Below are 20,797 nucleotides of genomic sequence, written 5' to 3'. Positions count from 1 at the left end.
GACACTGGACCCATCAACGTGAATGGTTTTTGGACTAGGTTTTCTTTGTCTGCTGTTTAGTGGGTGGAAGCATTGCTTTGTTTATTGTTTGAGTTTTGCTAATGTTGTTTGTTTGGAAACCAATCGATCAATAAAACATTTTCCATGGTGCCCTTTAGCTAAAGACACTTCTTGCTCCTTAAATGCTGCTACCTTTTCCCCAAGCTTGAGGGAAACATGGAGAGGAAGTGAGGAGTTTAACCTAGAATAATGGTTTAATTTCAAAAACTAACACATTGCGTTCTTCCAATAATCCACGCAACACAATGAGTAATTTTGCATTCTGTCTTTTCAGTGGTTTACTTCATTGTGCTTTGCATGGTACAGTAACCGCTGCAATTATAGCACACTGCAGATTCTCTGCCAGCAGGTTTGTGGCTCAGTACTAGGTAGATGCATAGGGGGAAAGGCTTCTTTGAACAAGCTTCTGGAGATTGCTACAGCCACTGTGGCTTTATTCTTTAATTAACACAGGGCTGTGAACGCAACCATGCTCCCTGGCACACTTAAGAAGTGCGGCATGCTTCGCTTAGTATGAGGAGAGCTGAACACAGGAGACGAAGTGGGGAGCTGAGGGGAGGATAGGCAGAAAGAACAGGCGAGGTTCAGAAGAAGATTGGAGAGGGCAAAGTCAACCTTGTAGTCCATGCGTAGGTTGGGTTGCCATGGTTCTTTTTTTTCCTGGACATGTCCTCTTTTTCAGGGGTAAAATCTGAGACACATTGCATTTACAGTGGTACCTCGGGTTAAGAACTTAATTCATTCTGGAGGTCCGTTCTTAACCTGATGTACCACTTTAGCTAATGGGGCCTCCCTCTGCTGCCATGCGATTTCTGTTCTCATCCTGAAGCAAAGTTCTTAACCCGAGGTACTATTTCTGGATTAGCCAGGTCTGTAACCTGAAGCCTCTGTAACCTGAAGCATCTGTAACCCGAGGTACCACTGTATTTGCTTCTAATGGCCGCGATAGCGTCCTCTTGTTTTGCTCTTCAAAATATGGCAACCTTAGGCATAGGTAACCTCAAGGCTGGATGACTGCAATAGGCCCTTTGTGGGGCTGCCCTTGGGCTTGTTCAGAAGATCCAGCTGGTGCAGAATGTGGGGGACAGATTGCTGGATGGGGGCATCTGGCTTACAACATGCGATGACACCATGGTTAAAACAGCTGCACTGACTCCCCATCTGCTATTGCAGGTATTAATATCGTGCAGCTTGAAGCAATCGGAAGAACAAAAAGCTGTGGAGCTCCTAACCGTGCCTAGCACCTTCATGGTTCAGCTTCTGGCTGAAGACTAACCTCTTTGCCCTGGCTTTTGACACTTGAGGTGCTGATTTTCAGGGCTCATCTTATTTCGGTGATTGTAAGTTGCTTTAAATTGTTTTTAATACAGCCATACCTCGGTTTAAGTACGCTTCGGTTTGAGTACTTTCAGTTTAAGTACTCCGCGGACCCGTCTGGAACGGATTAATCCACTTTCCATTCCTTTCAATGGGAAAATTCGCTTCAGGTTAAGTACGGACTTCCGGAACCAATTACACTCATACTTCGGGTTAAGTACGCTTCAGGTTGAGTACTCTGCGGACCTGTCTGGAATGGATTAATCCACTTTCCATTACTTTCAATGGGAAAGTTCGCTTAAGGTAAAGTATGCTTCAGTTTAAGTACTCCACGGACCATCTGAAACAGATTAATCCACTTTCCATTACTTTCAATGGAAAAGTTTGCTTCAGGTTAAGTACAGACTTCTGGAACCACTTGTGTACTTAAACCGAGATACCACTGTATTGTGTTTTAATTTTGTGACCCACTCTGGTACCTCAGGGTGAAGGGCGGATAATTAATAACAGCAACAAAAATGGCGACATTCCACAAACACTAGATTTCTCCGCAACTTAGGTGCATTTGTCCAGAAAAAAAAGCCTAGAAAAGCATTTGTTAAACACGTAAAACAAATTTTGTGCCTTATTTTGTTTCCATGGATTGTCATTTTTTAACTTTTAATTTTCATTACAGCAAGGGGGTCTCAAAAGCTGGAATTGGCCTAGGGCTCTCTGGACCTCTGAGAAGGCTGCTGTGTGTGTGTTTGCAAAATAAGAAAAACCTTTCCCCAACTCATTTTGCAGCGCTTTTCCCCTTGAGGTCTCTAGTGTTCAGAGGAGGAAGCCATCATCAAAGGAGCAGAGCTAGGGAGAGAAATGCAAGGCATGTTCAAACTCTAGGAAATCTACAAGTGATGGCAGGCAATCACATTCTGTAGCCCGGCTCAGCTGGCAGGGCTGGGCTGGTCTGAAGCGAAGCTGGGAGTGTTGGCTGGATTGTAAGACCTACATCCCTCACCCCCATCCACACCCCTATAAACGTTTGAGTGAATTCCCTTTGCTTCAGTTATCTGATTAATGTTTTGGGTGTCTTTGAATGCACTTGCTTAACCGCTTTTGAAGTCAGCTGATTTGAACAGCTGGAAATGCAGTGTAACGTACAGACGGATGAAATGAGACAATAAAATAAAGTCACCTCACCACTCAATGCCACAATAATAATCAAAAGTATGGATAGCTCTGCTTGCTGTCCCTTAAGGGTCTCGGCCACCTTTCCACTAGGTGGTAGCACATCAACACACATATCCTCGAGGTGTTCTCATTTAAAGCTACCAACTGTATACTCTTAATTAGAAACAGCAGGGATGAGAGATTTCCATAGGTGAACAAACACATTGCTTGCCTGGACGTCTCTGTTCTACCTTCCTTGTATTAACATAAGGTGGGAAGCCAGCTGCGATCGGTGGGGTTGGCTATCTGCCTCCACAAATCCTAGAATAAGTTGGCCAGCCAAGTAAATCTGCTGCAGATTCTCTCCAGTATTCCTGGAGCATCAAACAGGAGCATCAAACTCAGAGGCTGATGTAGGCTTCCAAAAAAACCTATCTTGATCAACAATGCTGGTTGGCTCTCCTGAAGATTGTAGGACGCCCCCATCAGCCCTAATTGAACGTCACTGCAGTTTTGCTTGGTCTGTGGTAGGAATGGGGGGGGGGTGGGCAATCTTATGGGACTACAACTCCCACCATCTCTCATCATCAGCCATGCTGGTTGGGGCTGATGGGAATTGTGGTCTCACAACACCTGGGGGGGGGGTCACAGGTTCCCTCTCCTGTGGATAAGACCCCCATTACCTGCTCTTGTTTCTGTGTTATATATGATGATTATATAAGGAAATGCAATCTGGAAGGCATAAGAGATCAGATTGGTAGGTAAATGATCCATTTTAATCTGGGTTAGATGGGGATGGATAGATGATAAATTTGGGGTGGATGAGGACTGAGAAACAATTCAATAGGTCAGCTAAAAGCTGTTGCATTCAGCCTGGATTCATGATCCTCCTCTCCCATCCAGCATAGGAGATGTATCCTTCCTTCCATGCTTTGCATTTAATGACATAGTAAATTTTTCTCTAGTTTGGCCACCTGTTTGCATAGCTGAGATGCAGTGAACTGCTAGTCGGTGGACCAGGTCCAGTCCTCCCAATGAGAGTTTGTTGGATGGGCTGCCTCTCAAGGCAAGATTTAGCATCAGAGGGAGCAGTGGGTAAAATAACTTCCTCCCCATTCTTCAGATCCATTTTCTGAAGAGCAAAAAGAGCACAATTTTACTCCCCATCACAGCTCTGGGCAGGCAGAAAATAACATCGTCTGAACTATGCGCTATGCAAAGTCTTTCCTCTATTGTAGTGTTGGAAAAGGTTCAGAAGAGGGCAACCAAAATTATAACGGAGATGGAGCAACTCCCCATTGCAGCATTTGGGACTTCTTCATTTAGAGAAAAGGCATGTAAGATGTGGGATGATAAACATTTATAAAGTAACTAGCTGGCTCGGCCACGCATTGTTATGGCTCATCCCTGTGATTCCCCCCACCCTGTCCCAATCCATGTCATATCCCGCCCCCTCCTCCCCCAACCCCCACTCAAGCGAGTCCCCACTTCCATTCTGTCTAGTCTGTAAAGGTGAGCTGAGGTGCTGTGGAGAGGGAAGGTTTTCTAGCTGCAGTACCAGATAGCCGCCACTAGAGGGTGATGTTTTGTAACCTGGTTCTTTTCCCAGCATGCTCGACAGGGTGTCCTGGCTGACTTTTTAGGTTCTAAAAACTGGGTTTTAGCTTGCGCAGGTGTGACATTTGTATACCCCATGTAGCTAGGAACACTTGCATAGTGGCATGTGATGTTGTGTCCAAATTTCATCGCTATCACTCAAGCGGTTTCGGTGAAAAGTGGAAACCAACGGACATGGCCAGTTTACCTTTTTTTTATATATAGATGCATGAAAGTAGGTAGAGAAAAGTTTTCCCCGGCTTGTAACACTAGAACTTGTGGACGTCCAATGAAGCTGAATGTTGGAAGTTTCAGGACAGATAAATGTACTTCATTCAGTGCATAGTTAAACTATGGAATTCCCTCCCACAGGAAGCAGTGATAGCCACCAACTTGGATGGCTTGAAAAGAGGCTTAGACAAATTCACAAGAAAAAAGGGCTGCCAGCCATGGTGATGAATATTCTCTGCCTCCACAGTTGGAGGCAGCAATGCTTCTGAATACCAGTTGGTGGAAAACACAGGAGGGGGGAGGGCTCTTGTGCTCAGGTTTTCCACAGGCATCTGGTTGGCCACTCTGAAAACAGGATGCTGGGCCATTGGCCTGATCCAGCAGGGTCATCTTACATTCTCATGTTACGTTCCATTTCTCTGTTCTGACTCTCCCTCCACTCAGCTTCATTGGATTGTAGATTGTAGTATCATTGCCGGCAAGACCAGAATTAGATTGCACCCAGCACGAAGCATTTCCCAATAAACCGTGCAAAACTGGGGGAATAATTGGCACACCTTTGCTGGCTTGGCATGCTTGATGCAAGTTGCAGAATCCTGTTGATGCAAAGGTGCAGGATTTAATGCAATGCACCCAATTTGTGCTGGTGGTGCACTGCAGGTATTTTCCTGGATTTTTCAGCATGGAATGCAAACACTATTTGCTTCTATGACAGGAAGGGGCCATAGCTCAGTAGCAGAACATCTGCCTTGCCAAATCTGGTGCATAGCCCTATTTCTGCTGTGGTTTTTCTCAGTTTCCTACCATCTCTAGTCCCTGCCCCTCTGTGCTTTGCAACGAAATCCCTTGTCTTAATTTGCTGTGTTGTGAAGATCTGTCAGTGTCTCATCCTTTTCTTTATGAGCGCACACTGGGATCACCTTTCTTCCCTCACATCCCCAAGACTCCTTTATGCTCAGCTTTCCTTTCACACCTGCTTTCCCTCAACATCCACGAGAAGTTCAGCCTTCCCTTTGAATTTTCTGTTCCTTTGGGGAACTGCCATTTCCCATCACATCTCCAGATGGTACAACTTGGGAGTCTTTTCTCCGAGATAAACCTTAATCAAATATCTAAAAGTTTCGTGCCACAGTCCAAGGACACGACACAGTCAATGTGGCTTTGAGCTCAGGCCAGAGCATGTGCAGAGAAAGAGAGAGGGGTGCTCAAAGTTTTTTCTTCACAAGTCTTCCTAAGCAGCTGCTAGTCTATAAGAGATCAAGGGAATCTAGTGAGCACACTTCAGGAAAAAGAATCTCTTTTTTCTTCTTCTCTCTCACCCTTACAACTGGAAGATGAGTTTCTATGTCATGGTAGAGGCTAACATTTCAGAATGGTTACATCTTTAAACACACACACACACTCCACATTCTTGATGGCTGAAGATGAACAAATCTAGCAAAATCTAATATGTGGGACAGTAGATATAAAACATTGTACTCAGGCTCAGGGAATCTGAGAGTCCCTCCAGACTGGTGTTGTGTTGTGGGTGTATTCTGCAACGTGCCATTGACTCAATAACACCAGCAAATTTATTCTACTTTAGGCCATATTCACACCATACATTTAAAGCACTATGATACCATTTTCATGGAATGATATACAGTCATACCGCAGTTTAAGTACGCCTTGGTTTGAGGATTTCCAGTTTAAGAACTCTGCGGACCTGTCTGGAACGGATTAATCCACTTTCCATTACTTTCAATGGGAAAGTTCGCTTCAGGTTAAGTATGCTTCAGGTTAAGTACGGACTTCCAGAACCAATTACACTCATACCTCGGGTTAAGTACGCTTCAGGTCGAGTATTCCGCGGACCCGTCTGGAACAGATTAATCCAATTTCCATTAATTTCAATGGGAAAGTTCACTTCAGGTTAAGTACATTTCAGGTTAAGTACAGACTTCTGGAACCAATTGTGTTTGTAAACCGAGGTACCACTGTAATTTAAATTTTAAAGAGACTCAAAGGGTCCTTTTGTCAAATCTCCTGCAATCACAGCTAAAGAATCGCTGATAGATGGCCATCCAACCTCTGCTTCAAAACCTCCAGTGAAGGAGAGCCTGTTCCACTGGAAAACACCTTACCATCTGAAGGTTCTTCCTAATCTTTAGTTGGAATCTCCTTTCTCCCACCCTCTGGAGCAGCAGGAAACAAGCTTGCTCCATCTTTCATGTGACAGCCCTTCAGATATTGGAAGGTGGCTTTCATATCACATCAGTCTTCTCTTCTCAAGGTGAAGCATACCCAAATCTTTCATTCGTTCCTCATTCTGCTTGGTTTCCAGACCCTTTTTCATCTTGGTTGCCCTCTTCACATGTTCCAGCTTGTCCATTTCCTACTTAAACTGTGGTGCCCAGAACTGGCCACATTAAGCATTCATGACCGCCCCCTGAAGAATATTGGGTGCTGTAGTTTGTTTAAGGTGCTGAAAGTTCTTAGGAGACCCCTATTTTCCTCAGAGAGCTGAAAATGCCAGAATTCCCTTGGGAGAGGGATTGCCTTTTAAGTCACTCTTGCTGGTCTTCCAAATGCTGTTGAACTCCAACATCAGCCCCTGCTATCATGCCCAAAGGTCAAGGATGGTGGGAGCTGTTGTCCTACATACATCTGGAAGGTTACATGTTCCCCAGTCCCAACATTGAGGGTATTGAGCAAGACAGAGCTCTTTCAATTAATCCTTTGCAACTGCAGCTTGAATTCTGCACTTTCGGAATCTGGAGCCTTTTTGTCAGTTTGCATTCCTTAGTGTAGAAAGTATTGATCTGATGTGTAGAGATCTTTCCTATTCAAATTAATTCAAGAGGGTTCTCTGTGTGAAAGCAACAAGCTCCTCTGTGTGAAAGCAACAAGCAGAAGGTTCATGATGTTTAGGTTATACCTTCAGAGAAGCTGAGTACAGCTGGCTTAAACTGGGTCTCTTATCTCTTTCTGTCAAGGTCATGCTGACTATAGTAAGAGGCCAGAAGGAGCCTAGGTTTCACTTTCTATTTATATCTCTTTTCCTTCTGGTGTGGTGTACATACCATCTCCGAAAATAAGCCATACCCCGAAAATAAGCCATAGTGATACTTAATAAATAAAAAATAAGACATCCCCTGAAAATAAGCCACCGTGTTTTTTTTTGAGCAAAAATAAATATGTCTTACGGTGTCTTATTTTTGGAGAAACACGGTAGTATGTGTTAAGGTTTAGACTTATTATAGAGGTGTGGGTGGTGCTGTGGGTTAAACCACAGAGCCTAGGGCTTGCTGATCAGAAGGTCGGCGGTTCGAATCTCTGCAATGGGGTGAGCTCCCGTTGCTCAGTCCCAGCTCCTGCCAACCTAGCAGTTCAAAAGCACCTCAAAGTGCAAGTAGATAAATAGGTACCACTACAGTGGGAAGGTAAACGGTGTTTCCATGTGCTGCTCTGGTTCGCCAGAAGCGGCTTTGTCATGCTGGCCACATGACCCGGAAGCTGTACGCCGGCTCCCTTGGCCAATAATGCGAGATGAGCGCCGCAACCCCAGAGTCGGTAATGACTGGACCTAATGGTCAGGGGTCCCTTTACCTTTACCTTTACCTTAGACTTATTATAAGTTATTGGAAGTTTAAGTTAAGTCTGCTGCTACTGGATTTCATATGGACAGTGCCAATCCTGAATGTATTGGATTTATGACCATTATGCTCATTTGCCTTCAGTAGCAGTAAAGCTCTGCTGGATGAAATACAATTGCCTCTGGTCTATTTTTTGGGAATCCTGCAACGTTATTTAAGTTGTTACTCTGGATCGATACTGAGTAGAATTTCGTGACACTTTTTGTATCACCGTGCTCAGTGACAAATTCAAAAGGCAACAAATGGGAACCATGGCTGCAAAAGGATCTTTGCAGCCGCAGCTTGAAGTTTCAATCACCTACTATCATAAGGAGGTAGACATGTGGAAGCCAAGCCATCACCCACCTGCCAAAGAGGCTCATGGAAGGTGGGCTGCTTCTAGGTGCAGCCCTCTAGCAGAATTTTCCCACACAATGCTCTAGACTACATATGCAACATCTAGCACAAATAGGGACAGGGGTCTGATATCCTCCCACACATGCCATTTTGTGGTTTGAAATTAGCACATGGAAATTAGCATGGATCCAAAAGGATTTCAAACTCTGGGGTTCATTTGAATTCTGAAATGCCTCGTGCTTAAATCACCCCGCTGAGATGCCGAACTTTCACTTTCGGGAACGGCTCAAGAAGCCAACGTGCGTTTGACATTCTCTTGTAAATTATGGCTTTCTTAAAGTGTCTTTTCAGAGGGAAGCTGACTCATGTTAAATTGTTCTGCGCCGCAAAGGAAGTCATATCTCTTGTTAAAATGCTGAGTTTTTAAAGCAGAGCACAAAGTATTTAATAGTCCAAAGAATTATCCCCATCAAGATTAAGATGCATGGAGTTGGACTAGTTCTAATGGCGGTGATGGAAGGAACCTGCTTGGATCCAAACTCTAATGGGAAGAGGGGAAGGCAGTGTGATGTAGTGATGGACTAGCACTGGGGAAATCCAAGTCTATATCACCCTTTAAGCATAAGGCTCATTGGGTGACTTGTCACTTGTCACTGTCTTCTAGCCTATCCTACTGTCCTGCACTGTCTGGATGCAGAGGAATGGTGGGAGGAACCAGCTGGGGAACCACCAAGGGATGAAGACTCAGAGCCTGGGGATTGGTGGTGGGAAGACAATGTCAGGATCTCCTACTCTCGAGTAGGACCCTGGTAGAGACACATGCCCGACGGGCATGTTCTCTCCCTCCTGGTCGATCGTTTGGGAGATTCACAAGCTTTCTCCAGCCTGAACATCACAGTGACTGATGCCTTGGAGATATCAGCACATTTACGGATCTTCAGAGTTTGCGCAATAGCGTAACAGAACTCAGTAGCACAGCATTTGGTTAATCTACTTTTATTTACATATAAACACACACAGAGCACCGCAACATGGCTCCCTCTCTCTCTCTAGCATCAGACAGCAAAGAGAAAGAACAAAGGACAATAGTCCCACTTCAGGAACACACAGTAACACAAACATCCTGTCTTCGTCACTTCCCACTCTGTGGAATGTAAACACATATATAGTCATGTGATAGACAACAATCCCATGAATGCAAACACGGGGAATGAATCTCTAACAGACAATGAGTGGTCCGAGAGAAACAAGGGAGAAGACTGAGAGGAGGAGGTGCCAGAAGCTGTAGAAGCAACAGGGTTTAGTGAGCAGAGAGTCTGTGGCAGAGAGAAATCCAGAGTCAGAAGCAGAAGTGGAGGCAGGAGAGGAGGAAGGCCAAGAGGCAGAGATGAGTCAGGCTGGGGGGTCTCCCCCTCCTGCTGCAACAAGCTCCCTTCCCCCCATGTCTCCCAAAACCAGAAGAGATATGAAGAGGGGGGAAGAAAGGCAGGCATGCTGGTGTAGTCTCAGATCCCCTGGGAAGGGCCCAGTGAAAAGGAGATTTGGGCAGCTGTGGGAAGGCAGGAACCTTCACAACTGCCTCATAGGGCAAGATCTACTGAGAAGAGTTGCTGTGCTCATTAGGTCTGACACTCCTGAGCAGATCTTCTTTCTTCCCATAAAGAGTTAACTCCACTTACTCTGTGTGATTTATTGTTGACCTGCACCTGTCACCTATCTTTCAGTGTTGTGGTGAGACTAACAAGGATGGGGGCAGTGTTTTTTTTTTTCCTTTTTTAAAAGGTGTTGGTACTCACCCTGAAGTTGTTACACTAAGTGCCACACTTTGGAAAATGAAGGGGCCATTACTATTTACCCTTGAGTACTCATGGGGGGGGAGCATTGGGGGAATAATGTACAGTGTCTTGATCTCATTGTAAGAAGGGCACGATATTAAACAAACAAACAATACCCACCTGACCTTTCAACTTGCTTTTTTAAAAAGGGTTTATATAGCAGACTTAAAAGCTTGGAAGCTAGAGCTACCACCGGTCCCGTCCCACCCCCATTAAATCTCATTGCTTAAAAGAGCAAATAAACCACAGAGAGCCCAATGGGACTGATAGGGTAGAAGGCAGGGGCGGAGGAAGGGGTGCGGTAGGGGCGGTTCGCCCCGGGTGTCACCACTGAGGGGGGTGAAAACAATGCCAGGCAGCACTCACTGCGGGGGCTGCAGCGCGCCGAAGCCATGTGTGTCTCCTGGGAGTGACGTGGTGGTTTGGCGCCCACAGGCTCACACTGCCCAAATGGTCCGCCCTCCGCCTCCCCCTCAGCGGTAGAGTGGCTGAGTGGAAGGAGGCAGGCAGATTCCTCGGAGGCCCCGCAGAACGTCCTGCCCCACCTGGCCCTGCCCCATGGGTGACTGGCCCCGCCCCTGGGCTCAGGGCATGTGCGGTGTCCCAGGCTCCTGATTGGCTTGTTCCACCGCTGGCAGAAGGGACAGAGTCCTGCAGATGGAGGACCCAGAACCAATGACAGACAGAGGCGACTCATTCTGTAACAAACAAACAAATATCCTTTATTAGGCATATCAAACCACACATTATCACATAAAATTTGTATACAAATTATATAAAATACAGACTCAGTTGAGCAAGGCTTATCCCAATCAGTTCCTTAACTCCAGGAAGAGTATAGATATATATAAATACTACAACCCAACACTGCCGCATCACCTACCAATTAAGGAGCACTAACTCTCTTTGTAAGGGACCCAGGTGGCGCTGTGGGTTAAACCACAGAGCCTAGGACTTGCTGATCAGAAGGTCGGCGGTTCGAATCCCTGCAACGGGGTGAGCTCCCGTTGCTCGGTCCCAGCTCCTGCCCACCTAGCAGTTCGAAAGCACATCAAAGTGCAAGTAGATAAATAGGGACCGCTCTGGCGGGAAGGTAAACGGCATTTCCGTGCGCTGCTCTGGTTCACCAGAAGCAGCTTTGTCATGCTGGCCACATGACCTGGAAGCTGTCTGCAGACAAACGCCGGCTCCCTCGGCCTATAGAGCGAGATGAGCGCCGCAACCCCAGAGTCAGACACGACTGGACCTGATGGTCAGGGGCCCCTTTACCTTTACCTTTAACTCTCTTTGTAATGGACCAGCCTTTCTGTATGGACAGCACTCAAAAATTCAGCTACGGCTGTAGTAATTTGATCATCCCTGTCTGATAGTAGGACCTGAACAGTTGGTAGCTTGGAAATCAGCCTATTGAGTTGCAAGGCCTCTAATAGTTGTCTTCTGGCATGAATTCCAAATTCACAAGAAAAGAAAATATGCTCCAAAGTATCAGGTTCCTGTTTACTACATTTGTAGAGACGCCCTGATTCTGGGAGACCCAAATATCTTCGGCTCATTCTACTTTAGCCCCTATCACACTCTTCCCTGCTGAATTCCACACAAGGGCAACTCTGAGACTATGGCAGGGGAGAAAGCTTCCAGGCAGTGCCACTCCCTGGACTGGTTGCATGTAACAAAGCAGGTGGGCTTAGAGGAATCAAGGCTGAGGTTGGAGAGGCGATCCTTCATTCTCCCTTGGTAGACCAGCTTCCACTGAGAAAGGATGCTCAGCTCAAGGTGTCAGTTGCCCTGGGACTGCGGAAGCTAGCAAGGGGGACTGACTCTCTGGTGCCACCCACTAGTCAAGTGAACAATTGCTATTCATGGTTACAGGTAGGTAGCCGTGTTGGTCTGGATCGAAGTAAAATAAAAAAAATTCCTTCAGTAGCACCTTAAAGACCAACTTCTTCAGTATCTGAAGAAGTGTGCATGCACACGAAAGCTCATACCAAAATAAAAACTTAGTTGGTCTTTAAGGTGCTACTGAAGGAATTTTTTTTAAATTGCTATTCATGTAAGACAGTGATGGCCAAACTTGACCCTCCAGCTGCTTTTGGGCTACAACTCCCACCATCCCTAGCTAACAGGGCCAGCGGTCAGGGATGATGGAAATTGTAGTCCCAAAACAGCTGGAGGGCCAAGTTTGGCCATCACTGATGTAAGAGTATCAGCAAGTGAAGATGAGCCAGTCTTGGATTGGATACAAATGCCCACGGATTGCACATTGCCTCATTCTGGCCTTGAATAACTGGGTGACCCTTGGGCAGGGCCGGCCCTACGGCCAGGCTGGGTGGCACAGGGCGTCAGGGTGCCTGCCCACCCGCCGCAGAGCTGCTCCCGCCTGCCGCACTGGGAAACGGGGCAGGGTGGGGGCGCCGGATGGATCCGTCACACCACGGCGCCAGGGCACCAAATATACTTAAGGCGGCCCTGCCCTTGGGGCTGTGCAGAGTGAATATGGGGGCCACAGACGGGAGCCACAGGGTGGATCAGCACGCACAGCTACTGGTGAGGGGGTGTAGCCTGGTACGGGCATGGTCCTGATAGAGGCCCAGGGGCCAGATATAGAAAACTGGAGGGCTACACTCAGCCTACAGTCCTGAGATTTCTATGGTGGGGGGGTGCTTTGCAAAAGAATTGACAGATTTATGCCAAGAGAGAGGGAGGGAGGGAGAGCAATTTAAACCATGAATTAATGTGTTCTGCCATAATTGCAGCTAAATTCGAATGGAATGGATACAGAAGAAAAGAACAAATGGTCCTGAAGTGTTTGCTAGCTGCTGGATGCCTCCAACTGCAGGGAGAGGGCTGGAGAAAACCACAGAGGCTGCCTGAATTGCAATCAGCATCCACATTCGGTGCAAGTTAATTACTAATGAGCTTGGTGGGGGAGGCTTCCCTCCCCTTTGGTCTGAATCGCAGGTGTGGCTTGTTTTGCTCCTGTGTTTTAGCACCGTTTACTCCCCAGCCCTGCTCAATCTTGTAAATTCCCAGAAACAGGGGAGGAATATTGAGGCCTCCCTCAGGAAGCAGAAATTATGATGGCAAGACAAGTGAGGTTCCCTGCCCAGGTGAGATTGCGATTTTGAGAGGGGCTGGAAAGATCAAGGCTAATGAGGGTTGGATGTTAGCAGCTACAGGTACACCTTATGCAGTGATGCTCAAAGCTCACACCTCAAACCCAAAGAGAAAAATCTTGTATTCTTGTCTGTTCTTACAAAAGATTGCATTTGCATTGTGTAGGGAAGATGGCATGCAAAAATGTGTGTCTCATGAGAAATTCACGCAAAACTGCTGCTGCATTTTTCATGAGAATTTCCTCTCTCTTGCAAACTGATGTAGAAATGTGGAGAAGTGAGCTTGAGACTGGGAGGAAAAATATGCGAATCCAGAATCGACAGATTTGCCCAACACAAGGCAACTTTTTTCATCAGAATGTTATCGGATTTTAAACTGAAGGGCTCATCATGACTTAAAATAGAGTGGGGGGATCTAGGGCCCATCCGGTTGGACTACAACTCCCATCACCCCTGACTGTTGGGCACACTGGCTAGGGCTGATGGGAGTTGGAGTCCAACAACATTTGGAAAGCACCACCCCCTTTTAAAATATGCCACTCAGTGATGACGCGATGAGCTCCATTAAACACAGAAGGGTGTAATTCCAAGAAAATATAGATATATAGAAATGCACTGCATGAATTTGATATCAGATTTCTGGGAAATACAGATATCAAACTTGAGATAGCTGGGGGGGGGAGCATGTGTTTTTCATCTTTTCCCTGAACTTGGCATAGATAACTATTTCCAATATGCAAATCAATAAATCTTGCTGAACTGGCTTTCTGCTAGTCTTTAACTTGACAAACTCGCCAGGCCACTCAGCGGCTGTCTTCTTAATTAGGGTTCTCTTCCTCAATTCCCACTTTAGCAAGGCAAAACAATGATACCTCGGGTTAAGAACTTAATTCGTTCCAGAGGTCCGTTCTTAACCTGAAACTGTTCTTAACCTGAGGTACCACTTTAGTGAATGGGGCCTCCTGCTGCTGCCTGCCACCGCTGCACGATTTCTGTTCTCATCCTGAAGCAAAGATCTTAACCTGAGGTACTATTTCTGGGTTAGCGGAGTCTGGAACCCGAAGCATCTGTAACCCGAGGTACCACTGTATCCACTCATGATCCCAGCCAAAAACATATCATGGAAACATATTGGTTTACTGTGTTGCTTTGAAAACAAACAAACAAACTCGCTTGGATCAATGCAAAGAGGAGCCTCAACACTGGGGATTGAGCCATGGGATTGGGTGAATGTGGAGAGACTCACTGTATGCAATGTTGCTGGAGCATTTCCATAAATATTTCAGGCTACAAATGCTATAAAAGTCAGTCTAGGCAGTGCAATAAAAATTAAGCATTTAGACTTGGGGGAAATTGGCAGTCTCTCCAAAGGGGAGGAGAGTCTCTTTTCTCTGTCTCAGTTGATATGAGTCAGACTGCAATAAGAGCTGTCTTTCCCTTTTCTCGCGAGGAAGCCTATTCAGCATAAGGGAAAATCCCTGTAAAAAAGGGATAACTTGGCAGCTATGAGAGCTGTTGGTATTGTACACAGGGGTGCAGGAAGAGGGGCATGGTGGGGGCGGTCCACCCCGGGTGTCACCACTGAGGGGGGTGACAAAATGCTGGGTGGCACTCACTGCAGGGCCTGCAGTGCGCCCGAGCTACACGTCTCTCCTGGGAGTGACGTGGTAGTTTGGAGGCCACAGCCTCCACGCTGCCCCAAACGGTCCACCCACCATCTCTCCCTCAGCTGTAGGGCAGCTGAGTGGGAGGAGGCAGGCAGAGTCCTCAGAGACCCCCCAGAGCATCCTGCGCTGGCTCGCCCTGCCTCACGGGCAGCTGGCCCCACACATGCCACCCCAGGTGCCTGATTGGCCTGCTCCGCCACTGATTGTACATTGTTAGATTTGATGATGATTCTTCAACATCAACTTCGTTGGACTGGTCATCTTGTGCGGATGCCTGATGATCATCTTCCAAAGCAACTACAGTGGTGCCTCGACTTGCGAATTTAATCCGTTCTGAAGGCACCTTCGTAGGTTGAAAAATTCATAAGTCGAAAAGCGCCATTGGAAACACGATTTCCCATAGGAATGCATTGGAAATGGAGAAATTCGTAAGTCGAAGCAACCCTATCTAAAAATTCGTAAGTTGAAAAAACCCTATCTAAAACCGCCGCAGTTTCCGTTCGGATGTCGAGAAATTTGTAAGCGTGCGGCCATTTGCCCCACTCATAAGTTGAAAAATTCGGTTGTTGAGTCGTTCGTAAGTCGAGGTACCACTGTACTCTATTCTGAACTTAAAAATGGAAAGTGTAATGCTGGTGGTCAACAAAAGAGGTTTAAAGACTGTCTCAAGGCAAATCTTAAAAAAATGTAGTATAAACACTGACAACTGGGAAACACTGGCCTGTGAGTGCTCCAGTTGGAGAACAGCCTTTACCAAAGGTGTCATGGGCTTTGAAGACGTTCGATCTCAGGACGCAAGGGAGAAACGTGCTAAGAGGAAGGCACGCTTGGCAAATCCACACCGTGATCAACTCCCACCTGGAAACCACTGTGGAAGGAAGTGCAGATCCAGAATTGGCCTCCACAGTCACTTATGGACCCATTGTTGAAATCGTGTTTATGGAAGACACTCTTACTCGGCTACGAGTGATAGAAGAAGAAGAAGAAGAAGAAGAAGAAGAAGAAGAAGAAGAAGAAGAAGAAGAAGAAGAAGATTTGCCCTGTAGATGTAGACGGATGGCCCCAGAGGACAGCCAAGTTAGGCATCAGTCAAGACCCCCGAGACTCAGGAGGGCCTCTCATGAGAATACTGGCTTGCCTTGTTTGCTTACTGCTGGGCCTGGCTCCCATATGCAGCAACAGTCACCTGCTTACTTGCTTCCGTCCCCCTGCTGCTTCACCCCATCCATGGGCCAGTGGTTCCTCCTCAAGGATATGGGGAGAAGGCGGCTAGTAAAATGCTTTCGTTCCTGCTGCAGTTTCCTGCCGTGAGTAGAAAGGGCTGTTAAACTGAAGAATGTTCAGAGCATCCGCGTGGTAAATAAATCTCTCCCCCAATTAGGATACTTCGTTTGTCAACTTTTTCTCCGGTTTGGTGACTAAGGCAGAATTTTTAAGGTGTGCCTGCAATTAATTTTGTGAAATGCCTTGTCTGGAAAATAAGAAGCGGAGAGATGATATCGGGGAAATACACAGAACAGATTTGTTTAGGGGCAAACACCTCATTGCTTGAGTATACCTGAAGGAGCATCTCCCCCCCCCCACCCGTCGTTCAGCCCGGACACTGAGGTCCAGCGCTGAGGGCCTTCTGGCGGTTCCCTAACTGTGAGAAGCAAAGTTACAAGGAATCAGGCAGAGGGCCTTCTTGGTAGTGGCGCCCGCCCTGTGGAATACCCTCCCATCAGATGTCAAGGAGATAAACAACTATCTGACTTTTAGAAGACATCTGAAGGCAGCCCTGTTTAGGGAAGCTTTTAATGTTTGATGAATTATTGTATTTTAAGATTTTGCTGGAAGCTGCCCAGAGTGGCTGGGGAAACCCAGCCAGATGGGCGGGGTATAAATAATTTATTATTATTATTATTATTATTATTATTATTATTATTATTATTATTATTATTTGCAGCACAAGCCTGAAGTAGACTCCACTGAGCTCCAGCAAACTTCTGCCCAGGTAAACAAGTATAGGATTGCTGCCTTGCACTTTAGGGGAACAGCAATGTTAATAATTGTGGGGCCTGGGTAGTAGATCCATTGTTGTGTCTGCAGCCCTTCTGCTTGACCTAGCTATGGCGATGGATCGGGCTCCTTTCTGAGAATCAGAATGGCTTTCAATCCGGTAGATCCACTGCTGGTCCTGCTCCACTGCTGCTCCCATAATGCCCTTGAAGTACCATATTTTGAGACCTTACACTGCCAACTGCTGCAAATAACTTCCAACCACCTGCACTGCCAGCAAACACAAATGTTCCTCCCTGGCCCACCAGTAGAGGGCAGTGATGTTGTGGTCTGGGGCATAGCTGCCAAGTTATCCCTTTTTTAAAGGGATTTTCCCTTATGCTGAATAGGCTTCCTCGCGAGAAAAGGGAAAAATTGGCAGCTATGGTCTGGGGTTGTGGTGGCAGGTGTTGAAGACCAATTACTATTTCTGCAGCAATGTCCCTGCAGGGTCCCTGTCTCCGATGCCCTATATTCACTCAACCAGCATGAGAGGAGAGCTTCTGAGCCACTGAGAAATCTTCTCACCCTTAGTGCCGATTGAAGACAATCAGAATGACAGGAGGGGAGTCCACCACCGAGGACTGGCTACTAGGGTCACCCTGGAATTTGGATTTGATATCCCAAAGGAGTCTCAAAGTGGCTAACATTCTCCATTCTCTTCCTCTGCCACAACAAACACTCTGTGAGGTGAGTGAGGCTGAGAGACTTCAGAGAAGTGTGACTAGCCCAAGGTCACCCAGCAGCTGCATGTGGAGGAGTGGGGAAGCGAACCCGGTTCACCAGATTACGAGTCTACTGCTCTTAACCACTACTGGAGAAGGTGCATGCTCCAAAACTGAGCATCTAGGAACATGGATAACATAAGGTGCTTCAGTTTCAAGAGAATGGTGCGCAAGCTCTCTTACGTACAATGGATTTTCATGGGAAGCACAACTTAGATCACTCTGAAAGATGATATTGGAACACTCCGAAGCATTTGCCTGTGTGCATGCACATAAAATAGCAGATCTGGCTCGGGGGGTGCCAACTTGAATAAAATAGGGGGGGGCAGCTAAACACCACCTCACATATAAGATCACAAGACAATTTTTTTGGGGGGGGGCTGTGTTCGCTCCCATGATCTGCCTGACATACAACCTATGGAGATCTGCGCTGACTGTTGCAAGATATCGTTAATTATTATTCTTTGTATTGTTATAAGATTATACAATAATCTTAGAAAGGGCAGGGTTGTGGCTATCAGGACTTCTGAGTCTGCCATAACACCAGGCCCGGCTCTAGGTAGACCCCCGGTGGCGCAGGGCACCATGGCGCCGGCCCGCCAGGAGGGCGCCGCGAGCTGCGCCCGGCCGCTGGCTGGCCGATCCGCTGGCCCGCCGCGCAGCTGCGCCTGTGGAGCCGCGCTGCGTGCTGCGCCCACCCGCCCACCACGCTGGGAAACGGGGCGGGAGGGCACCAGAGAGATCGCGCTGTGCCTGCCCGCCCGCCCACCACTGCGCCCACCCGCCCATCGCGCTGGGAAACGGGGCGGGAGGGCGCCGGAGAGATCCGGCGCACCACAGCGGCAGGGGCGTTTAAGACGGCCCTGCATAACACTTCTCATCAGTGGGATACCACCTAATTCTACTGCCTATCGTATGTCAAGGATTCCATACTGGATATTCTGAACCAAACCCAGAACATAAGGGCAAAATCTGATCTGATTTTGGGGTAGACCTTCCAAAAAAAAAAAAAAAAAGCAGCTCAACAAGCAACAATTGTCAGAGTGGTTTAACAGTCATTCCAGGGGACTCTGGGAATTGTTGCTCTGTGAGAGGAATAAGGGCCTCCTAACAACTCTCTGCACCCTTAAGAAACTACAGCTCCCAGAATTCTTTGGGGGAAGCCATAGCCATTTAAAGTGGTGTCATGGTGCTTTAAATGTATGCTGTGAATGTGGCCAAGGTTTAAACCAGGCATCCCCAAACTGCGGCTCTCCAGATGTTTTGGCCTACAACTCCCATGATCCCTAGCTAACAGGACTAGTGGTCAGGGATGATGGGAATTGTAGTCCAAAACATCTGGAGGGCCAAAGTTTGGGGATGCCTGGTTTAAACACTTACTGCATCTTTTCTCAAACCGGTGCAACTCAACCACGCTTCCTCCTTGACCATTGGCCCTGCCAGCTGGGGATGATGAAAGTTGGAGTTCAACAACGTTTGAATCACAGTATCTTGGATACCAATTTCTCCCAGACAACATCAGACTTTTGTGGAATGAAAAGAGAAGGAAGAAAAATGGGCTAATTTTGAATATATTTCTATCATTTAAAAAAAGGCTTTTACATTTCCAGACAAATGAAGCCATTTACGTTGCACATAATGAGCATTAGGGAAAGAAAAAACCCTGCATTTCATTTTCCTGGGGTGGGGGAACACTTATTAAAATTTGTGATGTATTTTAATTATCTTCTAATTAAAGCCAGATTTGCATTTTAATACATGCCCAGATGACTGAGTGGCATATGGCTTTCCTTTTTAGAATATTGTTATTAGTCCAGAAACATTTGTGGAGTTTTGGCACGAACATTATCAGAACCGTTCCTTCAGCAAGATCTTAATAAACCTGTTAATGTGAAGCTTGAGGTTTCTTTTATTGCCTCCCTGAATCCTAAAATAACCTCTTGGCAATACATCACACACCTACAATTTTCTAAGCTCCATACATGTAAGACAGACCTGACCCCCAGCATCACAATCTAATAGACATGGCACAAAAGGAAAAAGCAACGGGGAGGGCAGAGGAAAGTACGAACTACAGCAGCTTCTCCTTTACTGGCTGATGGAAGGGACAGATTGTGTGTTTGTTTGCTTTTTAGGCTTTTATCAGTTGTGTTAGTTGCAAATGGTTTTACCGTTCATATTCAGCTTGTAAGTTGCTTTGGGCCAATTTTGTGAGGAAAGTGACTAGTAAATATAAACAACAGCAAAACAAGGTGGACTCCCCTTTGCAACAATGTTCTTCCTGGAGCTAAAGGGTAGGAATGGGGGACAGATTTTATTTTCTCTGCATTTTTTAAAAGAGACACCCTAATTCATACTTCTCGAACCAATTAGCAAACTGAAACGGAGCTATCCTTTGAAATCTGTGCTTCTCCAAATTGGGTGATGCAGTCCTGCAGTCAATGGGTGAATATATTTGGGGAAAATGTGCACAGATAACTGTGTATTAGTGGAAATAACATACAAAGGGCATTCTGTTTGAAGGACATTGCTGTGAAAACTGTGTGTAGCAGTCGAAACTGCATACACACAGTTTATTCCGGGAGAAATTTGCACAAAAACGCTGATGAAATCTCACAGAGATCCCCGTCCTCGCTGCCAAAGATAGGTTTAGCAAAGTTCTGTGGAAATGTGGAGAACTGGACTTTAAGGTTGGGGGAAAATGAGAAACCTAAACGGGCAGATTCATTCATCCTTACTGAAGGGTGCTGTCTCCCAGTATAACTGGGTGACAGCAGAGGCCAGAGCATGCCTCCCTCCACCTCTCCTGTCCCAGGTAACTGGGAGTTGGAGCAGTTAATCGCCTTTAATTAAAAAATTGCCCCTGATTAAAAATGGGGTTGGGCATGGTGAAAGGTTTTTCAGTGGTGCTTCTGATAACTGCTAGCCTGGCAACGTTCCCGGCCAGCAACCAACCTCTTTAAAATTCAATTGCGTAGCAAGGTCAAAATGGCAAAAGAGGAAGACGGGGACTTGGAACTTGAAATCAAATCACTGCGGAGACGAATCCCATCTCACATGCTAGGTTTGCTAGGCAGCACTCCACTGTTAATC

This window comes from Zootoca vivipara, chromosome 14 (genome assembly GCF_963506605.1).
Source record: "Zootoca vivipara chromosome 14, rZooViv1.1, whole genome shotgun sequence".
Classification (NCBI taxonomy): domain Eukaryota; kingdom Metazoa; phylum Chordata; class Lepidosauria; order Squamata; family Lacertidae; genus Zootoca; species Zootoca vivipara.
Note: the sequence above shows the minus strand (reverse complement) of the source record.